This window comes from Pteropus medius, unplaced genomic scaffold, assembly GCF_902729225.1.
Source record: "Pteropus medius unplaced genomic scaffold, Ma_sr-lr_union100, whole genome shotgun sequence".
NCBI lineage: Eukaryota > Metazoa > Chordata > Mammalia > Chiroptera > Pteropodidae > Pteropus > Pteropus medius.
In genome coordinates, this window is record NW_024344378.1 from 55380593 (window position 1) to 55405215 (window position 24623).

Below are 24623 nucleotides of genomic sequence, written 5' to 3' on the forward strand. Positions count from 1 at the left end.
CCTAAATTGTGACCATCATCTCCTATGTTTTCTTTTACAATAAGTTTTGTTATGTTAACTTTCTTGTTTAAGTTTTAAGTAGATATCAAGTTTGATTTTTTATTCCATGTAGATTTTCAGTTGTTCCAGCAACATTTGTTCAAAAAGATGTAGTTTCTAAATAAATGATGTTGAGATAACTGGATAGCTGTATGAAAAGAGAGAAAATTGTGTCCATTTTTTGAAACTGAACAACAGAAGATTTAGTCTCGTGAGACCCATTTAAGACTTTTGACCTCCAGAATTTTTTTTCACTTCTAAATGCCAGTTTATTTTTTATACTAGAATTTTTAAATAATAAATTTATTATTCCCCCCAAGATTTTTTAAGATATAATTTTGAAACATAACATTGTTTAAGTTTAAGGTAAACAATGTGATGATTTGATACACTTATACATTGCAAAATGACTACTATAATTATTAAGGTTAGTTAACACATCTTTCGCTTCACATAATTACCATTTTGTTGTTGTTTTGTTTCACTTCACATAATTACCATTTTGTATGTTGTTATTAAAGCTCTAATCTCATAATGACTTTCAAGTATATAATAACTACTGTTAACCATAGTCATCATGCTGTATATTAAGTCTCCGGAAATTATTCATCTTATAAACTGAAAGTTTGTTCCCTTTGATCAACATTTCCCCATTTCCTCCACCCGCTAGCAACCACCATTCCACTCTGTCTTTATAAATTTGACTGTTTTTAGATTCCACACATATAAGTGAGACATACAGTATTTGTCTTTCTCTGTCTGACTTATTTCACTTAGCATAATGTCCTTGCGGTCCATCCATGTCATCACAAATGGCAGAATTTCCTTTTTTTTAATGGCTGAATAATATTCCATTGTGTGTATGTACCTCATCTTCCTTATCCATTCATCCATCAATAGATACTTAAGTTGTTTCCATGTCTTGGCTATTATCAATAATACCAATAACATTAGAGTGCAGATTTCTTTTCAAGCATTTCATTTCCTTTGTACGTATAACCAGATACGGGATTCCTAGATAATATAGTAATTCTATTTTTAATTTTTTTTGTGAAAACTCCATACTGTTTTCCATAGTAGCTGCACCAATTTATATTTCTACCAAGAGTGCACAAGGGTTCTCTTTACCCTACATCCTTGCCAGCACTTGTTATCTCTTCTCTTTTAGATAAGAGCAATTCTTACAGGTGTGAAGTGATATCTTACTATGCTTTTGATTTTCATTTCCCTCATGACTACTAATGTTGAGCATCTTTTTAAATATTATAAATTTGTATTATTTAAGTAAAAAATAAATAAATAATATGTACACACTTTCAGACATATACAAAAAGTTCCAGGAATGTTAACTCCAAACTAATAAAACATGTTAAGGGTGTCTATAAAGTTAGAAAAATATGCTGAAATGCTTTTGTGATTGTATTAAACATGTATGAGAATTGTGAGACAAGTCTTTTTCTCATTTTGTCCATTATGTTTATACTGTAGACACTTTTTTTTTTACCTAACCAAAAAATGTATAGTAAAAATTTGTAAACATGCTTGCTAACTCTTCTCTAGATTCATCTCCATACAGACATCTATAAATCAGAAGCCTCATCTCTTAGACATTCTGGATCTTGAAAGATCATCTGACTACTTGTATCTTTGCTCTGATACCACTGGGCCCATCCAGAGAAACACAAGGAGGGTTTATCAAACTACAGACATTCCCACCACAGAATTTTATACCATCTGCCTCTAACTCTTCATCTTCTGTTCTACTCCCTTAGCTCATGGGGTTGGGGCCGTGCCCTGAACTTCTCAGCTGTTATCTCGTCTGCTTAGCCTGTGTTGAAGGTTACCACAGTTGTGATATTTGTCCACAGGGTAGTCTGTGATACTTAAATCTTTGTCTCTCATCAGTCCTTCAAGGGTTCCTGGGAAATGGTCATCTCCTATCTGATTAGGATGATTGCAGCATAGATTGTTGAGGAGGTACTTTAGTGCAGTGGTTTCCAAAGTGTGGTCCCTGGGGTATCATTCCCCTGGGAACTTATTAGAAATGCAAATGTTGGGGTACCTTTCCTGGCCTGCTGAATCAGAGACTTTGGGGATGGCACCCAGCAATTTGTGTTTTATTAAGCCCCTCAGGATATTCTGGTGCATGCTAAAATTTGTGAACCACTGCTCACCTTGATCTGCCCTTTTATCCTTAACCTCAGTTTTAAGCAGCCTTCAGAGCCTCAGAGGTCAGACTTCTAGGAATACACACGTATATATTTAATATTAACCTTTTTCTATATAACACTTCGACGCAGCTGATAAAATTAATGTGACATGATAACAACCAAGGAAATTCGGAAATTTGGGACAAAGACAAAATAACAAAAAGAAAAATTAGATGAAGCTGGGAACTATTCCTATACAGTAAGCACCCAGTAACCTTTGCAGAAGAGGAAGGAAAAGTTGACTTAGTACTTAAGAGCTGCCAAAGAAAAGATAAAACATGATCACCTCAAGTGTTCAGGGAATCGCAAGATAACCTAACAATTTGGAAAAGCATAGGTCTTTCAGGTATTGGGAATTGAGAGCTGTTCCTTTCCCAGTTCTTCACATGGAGACTGTTGAGCATGTAGCATCTTCTTCAGTTTTCATAGATAAACTGTGGGGAGCCATTTCTCGAATCATCCCTCAGTTTAGCTGATGGCATAAACCCCAACGCCTATGTTAGTAATTGCAGATCTTGAGGGATGTTCTTGCGGGGTGTTGAAGAGTTCAGTGTGGTGTTTGCCTTTCTAATGATCTAACTTAACCCAAAGATAAATTGTAGTGTTTAGATCTAGTCTTTCTCAACATTTTAAAGATGCATCTTATCGTTCCATCATTTCTAGGGGTTGATATTAAAAATAACATTTTCCAAATATTAAAGTATATTATTAAATGAAATATAGTTATGCAAATCAGGCATGCCTTCTCATCTCAATCTGGTAAGTCATACTCTCATTCCCCTTAGAGTATCAGTGATTTGGAGACACGGAAGAAGTGGATGTTTTTTCAAGAAATCCTCTTTAAATGTTATTTCAGTTGAACTGTCGATAAGCGTGGCCTCAAGAATTTTAGAGAGCAGTTAGTCTACCCGCCAGATGAGTGCATCTCCAGGGCTTTAACACACAGCAAGACCTTGGGGGCCTCCATGGTAAGGGCACTCAAAGCAGGCCCAGCCATCAAAGAAGAAATGAGCGGAGCTGTCCTGTAGGTGACAGAAGCCCCAAGGAGGGCCTTGTTCTTGGCAAAAGGAACCCAGATTGATGGCGCCACGGAATTGCTCCAAATCTCAGTATTTGGGAGTGCTCCTTCCTTTCCTCAGGCTCAGCAAGATCTCCTATTGTGGCGTGACGAGCAGGCTGTGTGGTTCAGCCATACCCTAGAGCATTGGAAGATAAGGAACAGGGATAGATTTGCAGATACAAAAAGCTGGAGGTGTCCAAACCAACAAAAGAAGGGAGGGGAGCATATGTCAGTTCCAAAGCTCAAACTACTTCTAAATTTCTGGGTCAGGAGGTGGAGTTGACATGATTGACTCAGGTCAACAGCAAATGTTAGCCCACACGGCTGCCTAGAGGTGGGGTCAGCCGCCGGACTGGCGTCACGAGTTGGCGGAGCAAACACCTGAGTCAGGCGGCAGAAAAGCAAGGTCAGGGAATGGGGGTGGGTCCCGAGGTGGGGGCGGAGCCTGGAACGGCAGGCGAGCGGGCAGGGGCGGGGCCAGAGGCGGGCCGAGGCCGGAGTCAGGCAGCGGGGACGGGTCCGAAGGCGGGGTCTAGCCTCGGCGCGGGTGGGGGAGGCTCGCGCCTGCGCACAGGCGTCCCAGGGCGGGGCTGCGCGCGCGCGCGGTGCTTGGGCCTTGGAGGGCGGAGTCCAGGCGGGCGCCGGCCGAGGGAGGGGGCGCGGTGGCTCAGGAGTCCGGCGCTCCCTCAGGCAGCCGACGCGATGCTGACTGCTGCGGGTCCGGCGGCAAGGCCGCCAGGGATGTGACCCGTGGCTCCTCGCCTCACCAGCGGTCTTCGGGTCCGTAGGTCGCTGAGCGAGCCGCAGCTGGGCCGCGGCAGAGGAGACAGCGCAACCTCCGCAGGGTGAGAGTGTGGCTCCGGGCGGGGGTTGGCGGGGGAGCCCAGGCCAGTGTCGGGGTGGGGCGAGCCTCTGCGACAGCCCTGGCAGGGGGCGCGGTCTGGTTACTCAGGTCCAGGCGCCCAGGTTAAGACAGTAGCGCCCTTCGGCCTCTTGCCGGTGGGGTGACCCTCTCGAGCCCCTCGCGAGACGCTTCAGGCGAGACAGGCTTGAAGCTGGGATGCTGGACGCCCCCCACCCTCAGGCCCGCAGACCGTGGCTGGCGCGCCGGGGTCTTCGGTGTCTGGGGCTACCGCCTTTTTCTCGGGAGATCTGGGCGAGGCTGAGATGCTCGGTGACTTCAGAGTCAGGATGCTGTGAGGGTTGATAGGGGAAAGTACCGGGGTGCCCCAATGACAGGTTTTTTTTAATGTTTTTATTTTTATTTTTTTAATTACTGGGCCAAAACAAAGACACACCCTAAAACACATCCTGAGATGAAACTTTGGACCACGCAGTTCAGGTGCTTCTCTATCTCACCTTTTTAGAAGTCTGCTATGTATACATATAGATAAATATAATACACCGCCTTTTTATTGTGAGAGTAGAAGGAGGAATGACTGCTTTGAGATAGTCGTTGATGGCTAAACTTGAGTTCGAATTTCAGTAATTGCAAATTCATCTTTGTAGGCTACCCAGCCAATTAGGCTTGCTGTTCCAAGACTAGGCCTTTTAGCAGTGTGGAAATGACTGATGCAGGGAATCTTAGTGGCCCCAGACTGGCATGTGGATGTTTCACTACCATAGGTGAGATAAATTGAGTTTTAGACTTCTCACAATAGCCATTTGAAAAGACATTCTTTTTCTTCTTTTTTCCTGAGCATTAAAATATAATGGAACCTATTTAGCCACTAAAAATTTTTTCTTACAGACCAGTTTAAAGAGTTTAGTGGTGGTGACAGTTCTTTAACCAAAAACATTTTAAATACTTTCCTTTTGCAAAAGATAGGCACAAAACATGTCTTATCTGAAATCAATATATGATGAGGATTTAAACATTTCTGAATATTTTGCCTAAAGTCAGTTTTCTTCTCTTAATTATAGCTCTTTAGTATTTTGTTGTTTTCTTTAGTGTTCACAACAATATTGATGTAAAATAATCTTTAGGTAGGGAAAAAAAACCACTTTCTTGAATCTTAGCTGTAATTCAAACTGTTTTATTTCAGTATTGTGTTAATATGCCATAGTAAGGAACTGCTAGAAGCCATACTGAAATCATGAACTCTGCATTTAAAAAACAAAACAAAACAGAACAAAACACAATTTTACCTTTCTACATCTATACCTGCACTTTTTTGTTTATTGCCTTGACTCAGCTTTTTTGTTATGGTGGAAGAAGGGGACTTTGATTCTATGATTAAAAGTTTGTCAGTGACTCTCCATAATCTATTTGATAAAAGTCCAAGTCCTTCACATTTCTGGTACTTGTGTACATTTCTAATTTCATCTTCTGCCATTTTGCCTTCTCTCTCTATACAAAGACTACTTAGATGTCTCTGAAGATGACATCTTCCTTTGTGGTTTTACAGTGTACCCTGTGTTGAGAATTCTCAAACTGGTAAACAGCTTGCCTTGCAAGACCTAACCAAAATATCACGTCTGAATCTTGTTCAGACATTTTATCCTGCTACTCTTGACTGAACCAATAGTACATTGTACATTATGCAGTTAGCATTTGTCAATTGGTAGTTAATGATTTGTTTATATGTCTGTCTCCATCAGACTTTTGAGCTTCTTAACGGAAGAGACCTTTGCAACTCCAGCACATACTGTTGTGTGGCACGGGTGCTCAAAAACTATTTATTGAATAAATTTTTGAGGAATGCTCTCATTTTGATTATAGCTTTAAGATTGGCAACATGTTATTAATTACCTCTTTGAATATCAGAAAATTTAGAAAAGATGAATGCACAAACGAGGTACTTTTAAATTCCAAGAATGAAGTCAAAATTATTGTTGCTGGTTAGAAGTGAAACCTTGGTTATGACAAGAAACCAGGGTGTTTTAATGCAAGAAGAAAAGAGCATGGCCAGTAAGGACTGCTGTTTCTTTGATCTTATGACTTTGAGGCAAGGTAGTTTGCCCAAGGTTATACAGGTAGAAAGGAACAGAGCTGGCATACAGTCCAGATCTTTTGACCAATATTTTACCTTTGCACCCAGTTTTCTAATTCTAAGTCCTAATAATTGTTTGACAATCTGAGCGGGGGGCTTTTGGGAGGCTTAGGCATATATTGGTAAAGGGAGTCTATTAATAGAATATTGAACTTGGAAGAACAGATTATTTGTTTCTGCTTTTAAAATTTTACCCATTAAACAACTAAAGCTGGCAGGTTATTAGAGTGGCCTGTATCTCACATCTGACTTCATGCTTGTGTATTTTTTATTACTCCATGGTACATTGGAAAGTTGACAGTTTTCAGAGGGAGAGCAAATCTGCTTGCTGTCGAATACTTAGGTGCCACTCCTAGGGGCTTAGAGCCCTTGAGTAGCTGAGAAACATGATAATTCATTTGGGGATATAGGAGAAACCTGAGCTTTACCATTCTGTTTGGTCAGATAGTTTTTAACCTCAGTGCTTGGAGCCCCCTCTCCAAATGCCCCATAACAAGTGGCTTCTGCTCACCATATGGAGATCCCACATACATTTACATTTTGATGGTAAAATGAGATTTTAATTTAACAGGGTTACAGCTGGCTAATGGCATGGCTAAAGTTACATGTGTGGCTAGTTTGTATGTGACATGAGCCTATGTTGTTACTCAATGTAATAAGTTTTTTGGGGAAAAATTGATAATCGTGTACTTACTGTGGTGGGCCTGATTATGATTTTATACTATAATTAAAGTATAAATGTAATGTTTAATATTTGCTTTCATAGTTGTTTTTGTACATTTAAATTATTATACAGCGTTACAAGTTGAGTTGCTTATTTTTAATAATTGGACATCTAAGTTGCCTCCTCTTTTGCAAGTAATGCAGTTAATAAATAGCTGTCCTTCATTTTGCTTCTTTCCTTTAGGCTAAAGTCCCAGGAAGGAGATCACAAAGTTAAAGGGTATGAAGGTTTTTGACATTTTCGAAATACATTGCCAAATTTATTTCTGAAAGATTATATTGATTTACACTGCCTTCTGAAGTTTGGTTTACCAGTTTTATTATACTTTTATAGGCTTTTGTTTTTGAAAATTTGTTTTTTAAAAATGTATATAAGGGTCTAACATCACTATCTACAATAGGAAAGCAAATGCACTATTTTCCTAGTTTTATTTTCTCCTTTGTGTGATTTGTCCTTTGTGCATAAATTTACTGGAATCTTCTCACTAATTTTTATTAGCGCTTAACATCATAAATATGTTAATATCTTGAAATATGTTCTGATCTTTTTTGTTATTTTTATTGTAGACTTTGTAGTTTTATTTTTTATTTTTTTAATTAATTTTTTTAATTGAAGACATGATTTTAATTAAAAAAAATTTTCCCCATCTACTTCTCCTCTCTTCCTTCCCCGCTACCCTCTGCTGACTTCTTAATTTTTAAAATTATTAAAATCATTGACTTTTAAACAAAATTTTGTGAGTTCATCTTTTGTTTGTGAGATCTGAATAACTGTGTGTCCACTATCTGAGGCACATTTTTATTAGGCTTCTAGAATTTGTTTTGTTATATGTATATATCTTCAGCAAATTACATATGCATTTGAGATTGAATTTAATTTATGTGTATTTTATACTATAGAGAATCACATTCTTATAAATATCTGAGTTTCCACTGGTAAACTGCTGCTGTTTTTCTTCCCAAATTTGAAGAAGAAACAAAACAAAACATAATCTAGTTATTTTTTTAAGTAAATGGGTACTTGGTTTGTTTTTTTTTTTAATAAATTATAGTAAATTCAGACAAACCAAAATTTTCATGAAAGCAATATTTTAGTTAGTTGGAGTTTTTGTTAGTTCAGGATTAACCAGAAGGCCATTTCTGATTTGACTCTTCCCGTTAATCATTCTATAATATGTGAAAGTAAGACTTTGATTGTCTGATTCCTTTGGGGAGTGAGTCATTTTACATAGATGAGATATCCCAGGGTAATAGTTAATATTGATTGAGTGCTGGATACTGTGCTGTTATTTGGCATGGAGTTTCTTACTTAATCCTTCTAACAACCGCAGGAGAGGTAGGTTCTTTATGTATTTTTATTTTGCAGGTGAGAAAACTTAGAGAAGTAAAGTGACCTGCCAAAGGTAGCAGCTAAAAAGCAGTGGAACTGGAACTTAGTCTGCTTACTTTTTAAGGACTCTATTTGAAAAGTGTATTTTATCTTGTTTTTTTTTTTCTGCTAAGGTTTTGAATTTTATCTCTTAGGCATTGGAATGATATTAGGTGCTTTAAAGCAGGGGGATTATATGGTATGTTATATCTTTTAGGGAGATGGCTGATGTGGCAATGTGAAAACATATTGAATTGTATTTCTGATAAGAAGTGGTTGAAACAAGTCACATGAGAAACAAAGCCTGAACTGCAAGGTGCATTTGGAGATCAGGGGATATAATGGAAAGATACAGGACTTAGTAACTGACTTAAAAGAAAGTGGGAAGCTGGAGTGTTGATTTGGAAGATATCGAATGGGGTAATGACAGATGAATATGCGCTCATAGTACTTTGTTATATGTCTTTCATAGCATTGGCTGTGGTGTATTGCACCTAGTTCAGTGACACATCTACCTCCCCCACTGGATTATGTGCTTGTCAAGGATGGGACTGAGTAGAAGGCGTGAGGTAATACAGGAAGAGGGCAAGAGACTGAACTGCCTGTGGGAAACATCGGATCACCAAAATCAAAGAATGCATGGAGGAAGAGGAGCTCTAGAAAATGACAGCTGTCAAGGACTAGGGGGAGAGCCACCTGCATCAGGGGAAGAATATTAAGGAGAGGGCGGTATTAGCACAGAAGTAAGCACAGAATGCCACACTTCAGGCTACAAACAGTTCTGATTGGTGTGGCCTAATGTATTATGATGATGGGCAGTGGTTGTACAGAATTGAGTTGTCTTTCCTTTGTTACAGACTGCCCTGCCTCCACCTGCCAGTACCTTTCTCATTCACCACCTGCCTCTTTTAGCCTCTAACATCTGCTTGCTATGGGTACTGATGCTGGGGCTTGACTCAGCCTAATGAGAGCAACCAATCAGAACCCTCTTTTCTTTTAAAGTGAATTGACCAATCAGGGTATGTTGGGTGTAATCTCTGAGTTTTCAGTTCTTCTCTGCTAAATTGATTGCTTTTGAATGCCCCCAGAATTTCTTCTCTGACTTCAAGACTTCTAATTGGTTATTTTGAGATTTGGCGCCACTGGGAAGCCAGGGGATTCTTAAAGGCTGGGTCCGTGAAAGCTGAAATTTTCACCTGTTTACTTTTCCATGTTAATCAATAGATGAGTTTAAATATGGTTGGGTCATCTTTGAGGTTTGTTGATTTTAACAATGCCCCAGGATCATCATTTCAAATAATTAAGAATTTCTGTTCTCTTTGTATAATTCTATAGTTATCTAAGGTGTGTGGGCTTGTTTTAAGTTTTCTTGGTCAGTTCCTAACTTCATATGTCTGTTTTTCAAAGAGTCACTTAGAAAAGGAATTTGTGCTTGATTTCTAATGCTACTATTTTCTACAGAGCATCCTTACCCTTCACTCTGCCTTCTCCTTCCCAGTTTTCATCTGCTCAGTTTTTGTACTTGGTAAGTACAATGAGAAAGAAAAAGAAAAGAAAGTGAATAATTACTCCTCTTCTCCCTTTCTTTTCATATTTGTCACCACCCTCCTCTCCCTAACCACTGCTCCCAGCTATACAGTTTGGCATGGCCTCGTGCCCCATATCTTTAGTTTCATGTGTGGGAATGGAAGATGTAATACAGCTCTTTAGCTGAGGAATGCTGGATATCTCAGGGTTTTGGTTCTTCTGTGATCTCTGTTGTGGTGTCTGTTTTGGTGTTTGGTATTGAAAGATCCAGGTGACATATCTTAGTATGTTCAATCCCTGGCAATCTACCTCTGTTTACAATGCAAAAAATCTAGGTCCTGTTTCTTTAAATTCACTCTGTCTCTGTCTCATATCTCTACCCCCGTACCAAGATATCAGAATCTTTGATGCCTGAGCCCTTAGTGAATACACTAGGGACAACAAAGATAGCAGATACCAGAAGGTACTTTGCATTGTTGTTGTCATCTTATTAATGATATTTGGTTGCAGCTTGAGTGCTTTGGGGAAATTTGAGAGCTTTCTCTGACCATTATGTCTTGGCAGCCAATGTTAGGGCTGGGAGTTACAATTTTTTCTGAAGATCATAGCTTAGAAAAGCAGGAGCTCTTCCTAACAGCTATTTTAGTGTATAGAATGGGTCTGATGGTATTTTGGTCTGAGTTGGTAGGCTAGCTTACAGGAAACATATCCAGGTGATATTTCTTTACCAGGGAATGGGGAGGCAGGGATGGCCTTTATTTGAATTCTTCCTTTTGTTTTTATTTAAAATTTTTTCTCAAGTTTATTTTCTTCATTTTAAGATAGTCTGGACTTGTCAACCCTTATTTATTATTGGCATCAGCTAGATTTTAGACTGCCGTTTTTGTGGCCACTCTTGCCATCAGCGTCTTTCCAGGATTTTAGTTACATGCTGTAAATTCCCTCAACCCAGGCTTTGAGATGAGATACTGAGCCTGGAGTTTCCTTATTCTTGTCATCCATCCATTCATGAAATACCCAGTGAGCACTTGCTAGTAATAGTGCACTGAGGAAAACATATTTTCTACCCTGTGAAACTTACATTAGAATGACAGCATATAGGAAATAAATATATGTATAACATGTTGGCAATTGTAGTGCTGTGGAGAGAAACAAAGCAGAATAAGGTGGAAAGATGATGTGAGGGGGATGCTGCTGTTTTATATAAGATGGTCAGAGAGGGCTGTAGTGATGAATGGTATTTGAGGAGATAATGTGGAAGAAGTGAAATTGTCATCTAATCTGCACACGTATTAGGGAAGAAAGCATTTGAAGAAGATGGAGCAAGACTACAAATGTCTTTTTTGAGGAGTGGTAAGTAGCTAAGTGGTGGCATTGAGGGAAGTGATTGGTGGAAGATGAGTGGAGGTGGAGCATGGGGGAATGGGAGAAGGGCACATAATAGATTATGTATGTTATAGGCCAGTAGGAGTTTGGCTTTTACCCTGAAGGTGGGAAGCCATTTATATGTTTTGGGTTTTAAATAGACCTCTCAGTTACTATTTAGAAAATGTCAGAAGCAGAGCATAATGAAATCTTTTAGCATGCTCCAGCATTAATCCTGAGTAGGTGATTTTAGGTAAAGATTGGGAGAAGTGCTCACATTCTGTAGACATTTAGAAGGCAGAGCCAACAGAATTTGATGGCGGATTGGATATGGGTTGTGGGTTTTGGCTGGAAGACTGGAGTTTCCATTTATTGAGATGGGGAAGCTGTAGGATAAGCAGATTTTTAGAAGGAAACAATTTCAGTTTGGGACATGTTAAGATAGCAGTCCAAATAGAGATATTGTCTAGGCAGCTGGGTATACATGAATCTGCAGTTCAGGGCAGAGGTCTGGGCTGGAGATATAAATTTCCAGCCTTAGGCATAGAGATTTTAGAATGGGTTAAGTTAGTTTGGGGATTGAGTGTGGCTGGAGAAATCCAAAGACTTTGCCTTGGGATTCTGTAATTTTTGGGGGGAGGAGGGGACAGGGAGAAGGGAGAGTTAGAGCTAAAGCTAGCAAAGAAGACTAAGAAGCACCCCAGTGATGGAGGAGGAGAATTAACAGTGATTGAAGCCAAGTGAAATGTTTTAAGGAGGAAGAAAGTTAACAGTTGCATCAGATGCTATTACGTCAAGGACTAAAATATGACTGTTAGATTAACAATCTGAAAATCATTGGTAATTTTAACAAGTTCTTGGTGGAGTGGAGGAGCTGAAATTTGATTGGGGGTAGGTTTAAGAAATAATTGTAGGAGAGGAATAGAAGACAGCCAGTCCTTTTAAGGAGTTTGCTATAAGTTGAAGCTGAGAAAAACAGAGTGATAGCTGGAGGGAATGTGAAGTCAAGGAATTTTTATTTTATTTTTTTAAAGATGAGCGCTTTTCTAGTATATTTGTATAAATAGAAAATATTTGTAACTGTTGGAATGATCTGAGGGAGAGAGAAAAATGACAAGAACCGCTTCTTTGAAAAAGAAATTGGTTTTATCCTAATCCGTGTACCCAAGATCTATCATTATCATATATATGTCCTTATATATTAACCTGTTTCCTTCAAGTGACGATGTTGGCTAGTGGGGAGAGATATTAAAGAACATCTCCTCCACTCAATTTGGTTAATTTTCATCTGTTCAAAACTGTAGTTTTTATATGTGGGTAACATGTTTTTTATGAATTATTAGGAAGTGGGTTAAATGGTCTTTTTTTTTTGCTAACCTATTTTTCTCTGGTAACTTTTACCTGTTTATTATCCTCAGCAGTTTTGCATAGTGCTTGCCACGTGGTAGGTTATAATTTTTGATTTTGTAATCTCTGATATTGTAGTTTTACTATAAGTACCTTTTTAAAAAAATTATTAAAAAAATACTTTTTAATTGAACTATAAATGCAGTACTTTCAAGGGGAAAATTTGATGGCTACTCTTTTTCCTTTTTTCCTAATGTACCTGGCCACACTTTTACTGTAATTGCTTCTGATAATTGAATTGCTATTTGAGATGAGTTCAGAAACTTATGTTGAAAGCTTGTATTATAGTTACAGCACTTTATGTACCTCTTTCTGTGGCTTGAGTAAGTAGTTGTCAATATTTAGTGCTGGAGCATCACTTTAGTTGTTTCTTAATCTTCTTCATTGGTCTTCCTTCAGATTTTCTTCCTTTAGCCACTGATGCACGCTACAGACTTCGGATTTCTGAAACACAGATCTGATCAGGTCGTATTATTGCTTAAAAATCTTCTGTGGCTCTCTGTTGTCTACGGAAATTAATTTGCTCTCTTTTGCTTTTGGCCTACCTCTTGCCTATACTTGCCTTCGGGAATCTGGAGTGCTCCCTAGATGGTTCTAATGTACATCTCATGTTTCTTACCAAAGGACCACAGGATAATGGTCAAATTCTTTATCAGTGTACAGAAAGTCTTCCATGAACTTTTGACCCTCACCTTCTGTCATGATTCCATGAAGATGAGTAACTCTTTAACATCTCTATGCTTTTGCACATACTATTCCTTTTTTTCAGAATACCATCAACTTCTTAGCTATCTTGTTAAAACAATTCATCTTATGAAAAGCTCAATATAGATGTCTCATTTTCTAGGAAAGCTATTAGGCATATTTTATGATGATTCCTGTACCTATCCTCCATTATATTCTCTGTTCTCTGTGTTCTTATAACATTTGCAGTTATTGTAGTATTTGCTTTATTTTCTTCTATTTGGTTTTGTGATTAGTCCTGCTTACCCCAACACAAACATATAATCACTCAATTCATTTTTGTTGAATGAGTAATTGAGTAAAGCAAAAAATTACTCAACATTGACCTAGTTTTGATTGATCCATTTAATTGGGCTTTTACATCATTTTAATTTGTACAGAATATACAAATGAGCAATTCAGATGGCATGCTTACAATCATAACCCATAGTGTCTTAGGAAATTAACATTTTATTAAACATTTGTTATTATGAGCAAATAATGAGGTTTATTGATGATTTCATTGTATATCTCAAGTCTCTTTTTGTCTAAATATCTGAATATTTTTTCTTCTGTGGTTTTATTATTTTCTCTGGTATTTCTATTTGGATGTTGGCCTTAGATACTCTCCACCCTAAACATGTCTTGAACTCGTTCCCTAAACTTGATCATGAGTTCTCTTTTAGTGCTTTCTATATCACTCTCTTGTAAGTTACTTAGGTTTTTCTGCAGTATCTTTGTGTCACTTCTATGTCTTATTACTGAGTTCTATTATAATTCAACAAATATTTTTTGGCCAATACTTGTGTTCCTGATTTGTTAGTACTAATGATGAAAGGCTGAATAAGAGAGGGTCCCAATCCACAAATGATTATGATACAATGTGATAAGTATAATACTATAGTAATAGTGGACGATCTAGGGCACCCTAGGAGTAGAGAATATCTCTTTGTATCGCTTAATTCTTACTTTGGCTGCTGCCAACCTCTTTCAGGCCCTCGTTACTATACTTAGATAATTTTAGGATACTTAATAGCTTGCCCTGCCTTCTCTTGTCATTCCAGTTCATCATGGACACTGTCACCAGAGTAGTTGTCTTAAAAAGACAAAAAAAGCTATGTATCTTTGATCTTCCTGCTTACAGAATAAAGTCCAAAACAGAATAAAATCAGGAATGCAAAGCCTTTGGCCTAGGCTTCTTTCTTGTCTTATGCTATATGAACTTTCCATTCTAGTGAAACTCTTCTACATTCTGTTCTAAACACACTTCACACTTTTCCTTTTTTTGTCTTCTTTATTTGAGCCATTCCCCCTTTCAGCAATGTTTTTACTCTTGCTTCCTCTACTTACTGGAATTGTATCTATCCTTGGATTAGTTCCTGATTGGTAAATCCATTCTGAACCTTTTATATGATCATGCCCATATTCTTAACACTCTCTCTTCCGTTGTCTTCATGACATCACTCTCTTCTGTTTCTCTTTCTCAACATATTCTTTTCCACTGTTTTTACTGACTCCTATTCCTTAACATTCATGTTTCCTGGAGTTTCAGGCTAACCTCTTTTTGTCTTTATTCTGTTGTGCTTTTGTGAATATATATTGTTTTTCATTATCACCTTTTTGTGTTCGTTTCCTCAGCCTGTTTTCGTCTTAAGTACTTCAGTCCTTAGGTTTGCTCATTAGAATGCCCATCTGATTGCCCAGTAGAAAACCTGAAACTTAGAACATCAAAAATTAAGCGCATGGTCTTTTCCAGACCCATGAATTCACCTCATTTTTTTTCTTGATTAATGATGCTGCCAGTCACTCAGTTACCCAAATTATAAACCCAGGAATCATCTTGGCTTCTATTCTCCTATGCCACATTTTCCATTAGCTGTCAAGACCTGTTGATGGAGCTGTTTCCTCTCCATTTCCTTTACTGTTTCCTTGACCCAGGCTCTAATATCCTTAGTAGACCATTGGAAAAAGCCCCTTTAAAGTAAGTCTTTTGCCTGGTCCTGGATATTCTATGGGAAATGCATGTTGGTTATATTCTGTAGAAATGCCAAAGGCAAAATAGTTTTGGGCCTGCCACACAAGAATAGAGCTTGAATCATAGACTAATCCTTGTGTATCTACTAAAGGTCAATTTCCTAAATATTTTTATTAAATGACATTATTAGGAAATAGTTTATACTTTTTACAAGAAATTGCCTAAGGATTAAGAATATGATTTATAAAGATTAGAAGGGAAAAGCAAGAAAAATATATAGGAACAGAAGTCTGTCTGGGATAAGTGCCAGAAATGATCTTACAGGACATTTTCTTAATGAGCTAGAAAAGAGATTAAAAGTTTGAAAGTGACACTTGGAGTTTCGTGTCCAAATGCCAGTTAAAAGCAGTTAACTACAGGAAGATCTTGAGACTGAATAGACAAAAATAAGAGCTTTAGTGTGAGGAATTGTAAGCTGATATATTTGAGTAGTGCTTTGAAGAGATGCTGTTTAACTGTCAGTTAATACCCGGACTCCTGGTACCATTATGCATGTTCCTGGAAGATGCTGGCCTGCTGTGCCAATGCTACATTATGTGGTAACATAATCAGTGTATGTAACATAATCATCTAATATGTTTTGTAAGCACAAGCCATTTAGTATAAAATCATTATTTTCTGAACCCAGATATAGCCATAGAAGTGCTCTTAGTTTCTTGAGCTTTTTCTTGGTTTTCAGACAGTAGATTTTAGATAGAATTTGTCTTGCTTGTAACATTTTAAAACTTTGCAGAATAAAGTACTTTAAAACTTGAGTTCCTTATATTCTAAATGATTTAACACATTTCAAAATAATTAAATTTTATTTATTGTGAATATTTTCCAAAAATATTAAGTGTTTATATTAGCTTTTGCTGTTGACTATATTGATTTTATTCATTTTCTGATGAATTTAGAGTTTATGAGGCTGGCACTAGATTCTCACTTGAAAGTTTCCTTGGAAGATCTATTCGAACATTCTGTGTGGCACTATTTTGAAATTGAGATTGGAGTATAACATTTCAGTTATATTGTTCTGCCTAGAGCTCCCCTGTGGTAGAGGAGGTGAGAAAGAGAAAAAAACCTTCATAGGGAGTTCACAAGGTGGACCAAGGTAGATGAGTGGCATTTTGAGCCTAGGGAGTAGCATGCGGTCTGGTAAAGAGTCCTGAAAGATCGTATTCTCTGGTCACGGATCCTTGGGTGGTTTGGTGTGAGTAGAAGGCAGAGTTTGTTGGGTTAATGGTGAGAAAGAGCAGCTGCAAAGGAATACCAAAGCCAAATTTTAAAGGCATTTGTAATGTTAGCTGCATTCGCTTACTATCTGTGTGTCTATGGACAGATTGTGATTTCTCCAAGTTTTAATTTCCTTAAATCTGAAAACTAAGAATAATAAAAATATCTACACTTTAGGATCGCTGTTGAATTTAAATGTGGTAATCTAGGTACCTGGCACACAACTACTCAACGGCTATCTGCTGTTGTTAGTACTGTTATATGGCGTTTGTTCTTTGGAGAGCCACTGAAGGATTTTAAATTGAAGAGTGACATGATCAGATTTATAATTTCGATTATTAACTCTGGGAAAAGTATAAAGGATGGATTGAAGGGGAAGAAACAGAAGGTAGGGAATTAAGGACACATGTTAGAATACTGGCTAGAGATGGTAAGATTCTAGACTAAAAAATAAGGTAGTGTTAGAGAAGGCAGGATGGATTTCGGAATTATTACAAATTGACATGCACATTGTATTTCATGAGTTAGGGAGACCTAAAGGGAACTAGGAGAATAGACAGCAAGAATGTGTAAATAAAGTACCCAGCTAAGCAGGAACATTGTATACTTCTGTTCAGAATAGGAGAGGGCTAAAGAGGGTGGTTAGAGGAACATGCTCATTATTGCTAAGGATCTAATGGCTAAGTTGGGCTGCCTGCCATTCTGCAGATGAGATGTGCAGCATTTGGGCAAACTCTAGTTGAGTTCAGAGCACTAACTTTGGGCAGCACACAGATTAAGTGCCAAGTATCTGGGAGCTGTCATTGAGTCAGGAGAGAAACGGTCATAAACCACAAGTAGACTTGTGCTGAGTATGAAATGGAGAAAGAGCTATTTCTTAAGGGGCTAGAACGACAAGCTGACAGTGATGCGTTTTATTTGGATTTGAATTTCTGGGGTTCTGCCCTTTCTACGTGCTAAGAATATCAGATCCTACTAGGGATTTACCGAAGTTTTGTTAATCTTGCAAGCTCAGAAGTGTCCTTTAAGCATTTGGTATTTTAAGATTTGATAGCATTACCATATAATCATTTTCAGCAAAGATGCTTTTCGACTTTATAGTTTTGTTTTTGCAGTACTTTATGTATATTCTCATTTAATCATATTCTCTTTGGCAAGTTTAATTGTAACATTTGAAAAACTCTCACAATAAAATGATTAGTTTTTAATTGGTTTACTAAGTCGAATATTCTTACCTTACATAATTTTACTTAAAGACTCTTTGAAAATAGAGAGCAAAGTTCTGTCTAGAATATTATGACGTGTATTTTCTTGTCAATGAAGTGTTCCTTGTGTTGTAATGACCAGTTGCTAGTATAGGTTAAATATAAATGTACTTTGATTTGAAGGTATGGTTGATTCTCAGGCCTCAGCCTGATACCTTTTGACTTTTTATCAATTATATTTTATAAAATTATAATTATTTGTGTTATGGAGGTAAACACAATTTTGGGATTTTGCATATTTATTGGCATTTCCAGTTCTTTATCAGCAACCTCTAGATGTTTTGTCTCCTTTGATATGGAATTAGAGTAAGACATATACTGCTACGTTAAAACCTTTTAGTAGAACTGCAGTTATAAAATATTTAGATTTTTTTTCAGTAACTTTTCGTCACTCACTAGCGTTTATTAACTATCTTTTCTACATATTATGATAGTCTTTAGGAATTTAAAAAATCAAATATGTTGTAGTCTCTTGTTCTCGAGTTGCTCCCAGGTAAGGGGGCACATAGGAGGAGTACTTAACTGAGGCAGATGTCACACAAGCTTGCTAATTCTACAGTGAGATTTATTGTTATATATTACATGAAAAGAGAAAATATAAAATCAAAGAGATGTCATCTAGCAGCCTGATATAGATCAGGACATAGGACACAGTACATTCAAGGGAACAGAGATATAGACATTGTACATTCATGTGAGATTGCAAATTGCAAGAAGTCTGTTGTTATAACTATCTCTTGTCATGCCATCTGTATAGAGCAATTGTATATGCTTCTTGTTTCCCTAATGGGGACACTGCTCTGGGTAACAGAAACGACAAGATGACTAGTTGTGGGGAAATACATATGAGATGGATTGAAAAGAATTCAAGATAGCATAAATAAGAGAAGTCCAAAACTGACTTTTTAAATATATATATGTTTTTAAATATAAAAATAATTTCATAGTCAGAAAAGTTATAAGAATAAGAATAGTACAAACAATATCTGAATAGCTTTATTCAGATTCATGTGTTGCTAATATTTTATGCCATTCGCTCTCTATCTTGCATATGTACATGTATAGGCTTATGCATATGTCTATATATGTATCCATGGTCTCGGTGTCTCTCTCCCTTCCTCCCTCCTTCCCTCCCTTACACACGCACACATGCCAAGCATTTGAGAATAAGTTGCATACATCATGACACTTTACCCCTAAATATATACTTTCATATGTATTTTCTAAGAATATGGATTTTTTTTTTAATGTAACCACTGTACAGTTATGGACTTGACTAAATTTAACATTGATACAATAATTTAATTTTACGATTTGTATTCAATTTTTTTTTTTCAATTGACCAAGTTTCCTTTACCCTTTCCACAGACTGCCTTTTAAAGAGCAGAGTCAATCATGAGATATTTTGGTAGAAATTTTGTATTAATGATCCAAAAAAAATCATGGTGACTTAAAGTTGGATTCTCCTTATACTTCATATCTGTGTCTTCCCCAGTCTTTCCATCTAAGAAAATGGTAGCACCATTTGATTAGTTTTTCAGGCCAAAAACCTGAAAGTCATTCTTGATTTCTGTCTTTCCCTTTTCCCTCATCTCTTGCATTTAACTTATCACTAAGAGCTGTAGCTCCTATCTTCCCCCATGCATCTTGAACTCTTCTATTCCTTTCTATCCATCTACTTCAGCCTGCTTAGTCCATCATCATATCTCATCCTAGGTAGGATTCCTTCCTATTTAGCTTCTTAACTGATTTCCCTGCCTCCATGTTTTCTCTCTTCTAGTTCATGCTCCACCATAATAGTGAGAATGATCTTTTAGGAATGAAAATCAGATCATGTCACCTCCTGCTTATAATATTCAGTGGCTTTTAATTGCTCCAGAGTCCTCATTGCATAGCTAGCTCCTCTTCTTTTAGATCGCAACTTAAATATCTCCCATTGAGGTGCCTTATTGATGCCCAGTCTGCTATTTTCTCCTATAACATTTCATTTTTTTCCTTCACAGGACTTATGTTTTGTAATTATTTGTTTTTTTTTTTGTTTATTAATTTATTTATGTCTCCTACACTAGACTATAATTGCAAAAACCATAGGGGCCATGTCTGTTTTGTCAGCCTTTGTATACCTAGCATCTAGCACATTGCTAGGATCTTAGCAGGTAATTAATAAATATTTGAATACACGAATGAAAGGAAAGCTGAGAGATTGTCTAGCCCCAGTGCTTACCCAATGTAGAATCTGCATTATCTCTAGCAAGTGATTTTCCAGCTTGTTTTTGAATGCTTTCAGAGATGGACAGCTTAGTGTTTTATGTGTAATCTTATTTCGTTGTTTAGTCTAATTCTTATATTTTGAAAAGTTTTTCTTACTTGGGGCTGAAAACTGCCTTTCTGTTTTGCTCCGTCCATTGAACCTAGTTCTGCCCCTCATTAACACCTTAAACTATTTGACAGCAATAATTATATATTCTCTTGGTTTTTAAAATGCTTTACTTTTCATCATGTGACATGGTTCACACATTTTGTATATATCCATTTTGTCAGGGTAACTTTAAAAGTGGTGTAGTGAAGGATAAAGATGTTCATAAACTTTGGTCCAGTAATTCATGGTTAAATGATTTATAGCATATTAGTTCAATGTAATACACAGAAGTCATTAAAATAAATATAATGATAAAAATGTGGGAAATATTTATAAAATAATATTTTAAAATGTATAATATTATATTGTATCCAGGTAGTTATTATAGCAGACTAGGTATTTAGGTGTGATTTAGAAGGGTACCTGAAGTAATGAGAACAATTGTATTAAGGTGGTGGAATTATAAGAAGTTTTAAAATAAAGATTATTTTATAGTTTAATAAGAAAGGATAAAATGTAATGCTCAGAAGACTAGAGGTAAGTGAGAAACTATAGTAGTCTGCATTAACACTCCTGATTTAAATACTGCATTTCTTTTAGTGTCGTTTAAGATTGCTTGTTTTTGTGTCCTTACCACACTGTTAACCCATTTGAACTTACCAAAAAAAATTGCTAAAGTGAAATTAAGGCACAAAATTTGTTCCCTTGAGATTTAAAAACATTTCAGTTTTTCCTCAGTAACATATCAAATTGGCTTAGAGACCTGAGATAAACTGAATGACCTAGGGATTGTTCAGGGCAATTCTTTGCTTTCTAAATTATTTCCAAAACCTCAAACTGCTAGTATAATATTTGAATATTCTATACCAATACTATCATTCCTACTGTCCTGAAATAGGTTCATATTTTAAGATTATTTTAAATTAAAACTAATAAGTAGTAATTATAACTAAAGTTTAGAAAGCTATTTCTGAGAAATAGCTTGCTTAATATCACTAGCATATTTAAAAAACAAACTTAAAAATAAATTCATTCTTAGTTTTTACAGAAAAATTTTTAGAATTGAATTGTAGTAATGTCCAAACTTAAAGATGTTTATTTAGTACTTGGAAAGCTTTTTTCTCATAAAAGTATTATTTTATATTTGTCAACCAAAAATAATAGAAAATAGCACCATTGGATTTTAGTAATTAAATCCAGTAAATAAAATTGATTGAAATTATTCTCTTAATTGATACGTGAAGAAAATCACATTTTGTTAGATGAGCGTTAAGGAGACAGGTGGATATTTAGAAAGAATGAGTGGCCTGAGAGTAGAGTTTTTGTCTTATTCTTAGTATCTAGTAATTTGCTGGTTGTTTGCTGGTTGTTAAATGGTTGTTAAATGAATTCTCAAAGAATTTCTGGGCATATCTGTGTCAGAAAAGCTGGCTTTGTGATCAACAAACTGTGAATGGCGATTCTCTTAACTTCTTTGACCTCAATTTTGTTTATGGTCTATAATATCCCAATTCTAAAATTCTGGTTCACTAAAATACACTATATGACAGAGTAGCATTTTCAAGGACATAAAGATACATTTTTATTTTTTATGTCTAATTTTATTTAAATAATTTTATAAGAAGCTATTTTTATATGGTTTATCTATTTTTCAAGGTGTATCTGTTTTCCTCAGGCATGTTTTTTTGATTCAGAAATAGAATGAAGAAAGAGGCCTTTTTTTCCCCTCTAACTGGGCAAGATTTGAAAAGACAGGAGAGATTAAATACTTTTTTTGTTTGTGTGTATAACAGTACTGTCCATGATAGCCACTAGCCACATGTAACTATTTAAATTTAAATGAATTAAATTTAAATAAAAATAAATATTGAGTTCCTTAGTCACCTTAGCCATATTCTAAGTGCTCAGTACCTACATGTGGCTAGTGGCCACTGTATTGGACAAGGAAGGTACAGAATATTTCCATTATTGCAGAAAGTTCTACGGACAGTGCTAGAATAAGAGATTGTATTGGATAGGATTGCTTATGAGAATGAAGACAGACAAAATGGTGACTTGTCTCCTTTTAAGTCTAAAGAGGCTAAATCATGAGGGAGAGGAGGTGTGTGAACAGGACCCCAAAATATAACAGTTCTTTGTACTGGCCAACAAGTAATCATTGTCTACTCAGGTCAGCTGGTTATGGCAGAAGCACTGGGGAAACAGGAAGAATGAGTGGCAACTAGTGTGCAAGAAGGTTTCTGTATATGCAAAAGTTTGTTGGTAGGGTTTTTACATTTTAAGGAATACCTATGCAGAAAGAACTTCTTAGGCATTACATAAAAATTGTTTTATCCTTGGGTATTTCAATTTTATAATGTTCAGGACATTTTACATGCTACACACACATACATAACTGAAACTGAAGTGTTATGAAACACCCTCCACTAAGCATGATGCCTTCTGCTGTTTTCTGTTCTATCATTGTTGTATGTGTAGAAAAGATATTGACTCATTATTAAGTAGGAAAAGAATGTTTTAGGATATTACTAGCTAGGTACTAGGTATATCTTAAATATTATATTTCCAAAATATAAAGTGATTCTGTGAAATGTTGCAAAATTAATTTTAAAACTCCAACTGAACATTATAAAAACTTCTGGAACCATCTTAGGTTACAGACAAAATGTAACCATCGTTAAGTTCTATATTGATTTTCCTTATGTGACACTTACAAAAGCAAAAATGTTTACATAATACAATTACATTTTAGAGTATTTTTTCAGGTTTTAAAAAACATTATAGTAAAGCTTTTTACTCTGTCTCTAACTCCACTGACTGCAGCGAGACTCGTTTCTTTGATCTGAGGAATAAGACCATTACCACACACAAATGGAGTCACTCCATATGAAGAGACTGAGTTTGTCACCATTTTACAGTCTTTAATCTATTTTAATCTTTCATTGACAGCTCGATTATAGAATTTAGATAAAAGCCTTTTGAAGTAACCCAGATCATCTGTCCTCTTTTGCTGGCGTTTTCTCTTGTGCTGGTCCATTCCAGTATTTTGTAATTCACCCCAAATAAGATTATTCTTTTTACCTTCAGACAGTTTTGATTTTGATTTCTCAGTTACATTAATTCGAGTTTCCACTTATGTTTTTCTCATTTAAACAATCAATGCATACATGTATTTGTATACTCTTTCAACGTCTCTTTGCCTTTTGTTCTTTGGTAAGTTTTAGATTTTCCTGAACTTCACCTGCTTCCTCTTTACAAAAATATCAGTCTTCCTTCATCTGTTCTTTTGTCTCACTAAAAGTTTTCCGGTTCACACTTTATAGCTACTTTTTTCCTTATTTGTTTCTTAACTTTCTTTTAATGATGAAACTGACTATATTCCAGTTCAGTATCTATCCTTTTAAGATTTCTTCTTCAAACTGCTGTTCAAAGCTACTTTCTGCATCACCTGAATCAGCGAGTTCTACTTCTAGTGTTCTTATGTCATCTTCCTGTTTAGAGTGTTGCTTTTCATTTTCCTCAGTGGATTGCTTAGCCACATCTAATTTCTTTAGGTGGTAAGAAGTATTGACTTAATGCACAAGAAACTTTAATTCTTTTTTGTTTGTAGTTGTTGTCTGATTTGCACTCCATGTTCTATTCTCTTGGTTTTAGCTATGTTTGCATAAGGAGTTATTTTAAGATACAATTCCCGTTCATGTAATAATTGTTTAAAAATGATTTTTTTCTTATTGTGATATTCTTGACAAAAAATGCAGTTTTTTAAAATTGAAATAGTTGTCATACAATATCATATTAGTTTAAGTGCATAGCATAGTGATTCTACATTTATATACCTTACAGTGTAATCACCACGATATGTATAGTAACCATCTGTTATCACACAAAGTTATTACGATATTATTGACTATATTCTCTGTGATATATATTACATCCACATTGCTTATTCATTTGATAACTGGAAGTTGGTACCTATTATTCTCCTTTACTTTTTTCACCCCTGCCTTCATCCATCAGTTTGTTCTCTGTATCTATGAGCCTGTTTCTGTTTTGAAAAATTGGCATTTTTATATTGTTATTTTTAGTTCTTCAAGAGGCTCTGGTAACTTTTTTTCCTTCTAATTTTGCATACCTGTGTTTGGTGACTACATTTTTTCTCTTATTAGAGTTGAAGTGAACATATTCTTCACTTCTTTTCTCAGCTCACACCTTTTCCTTATATTCTTCTAAAAGTTTCTCCAAAGTATTGATTTCTTCTAACACTAGATTATTGTTTTTTTTCTATTGAAATTGACTTTACAGTTACTTAGAATAATTCTTAAACATTTCTCTT

The 24623-nt window shown here is 36.1% G+C and overlaps 1 protein-coding gene across 14 annotated transcripts in view; it reads left to right on the forward strand.

Moving 5' to 3' along the window:
• The first annotated feature begins 4008 nt into the window (after positions 1-4008).
• Positions 4009-24623, forward strand: part of CCSER2 (coiled-coil serine rich protein 2) — a 169624-nt gene continuing 149009 nt past the window's right edge. For 7 of the 14 annotated variants that reach the window (XR_005654806.1, XR_005654805.1, XM_039872279.1 and 4 more), the window contains exon 1: positions 4033-4154. The gene's annotated coding sequence lies outside the window, so the exon portion shown is untranslated. The other 7 variants (XM_039872275.1, XM_039872274.1, XM_039872276.1 and 4 more) reach the window with 7 other exon arrangements.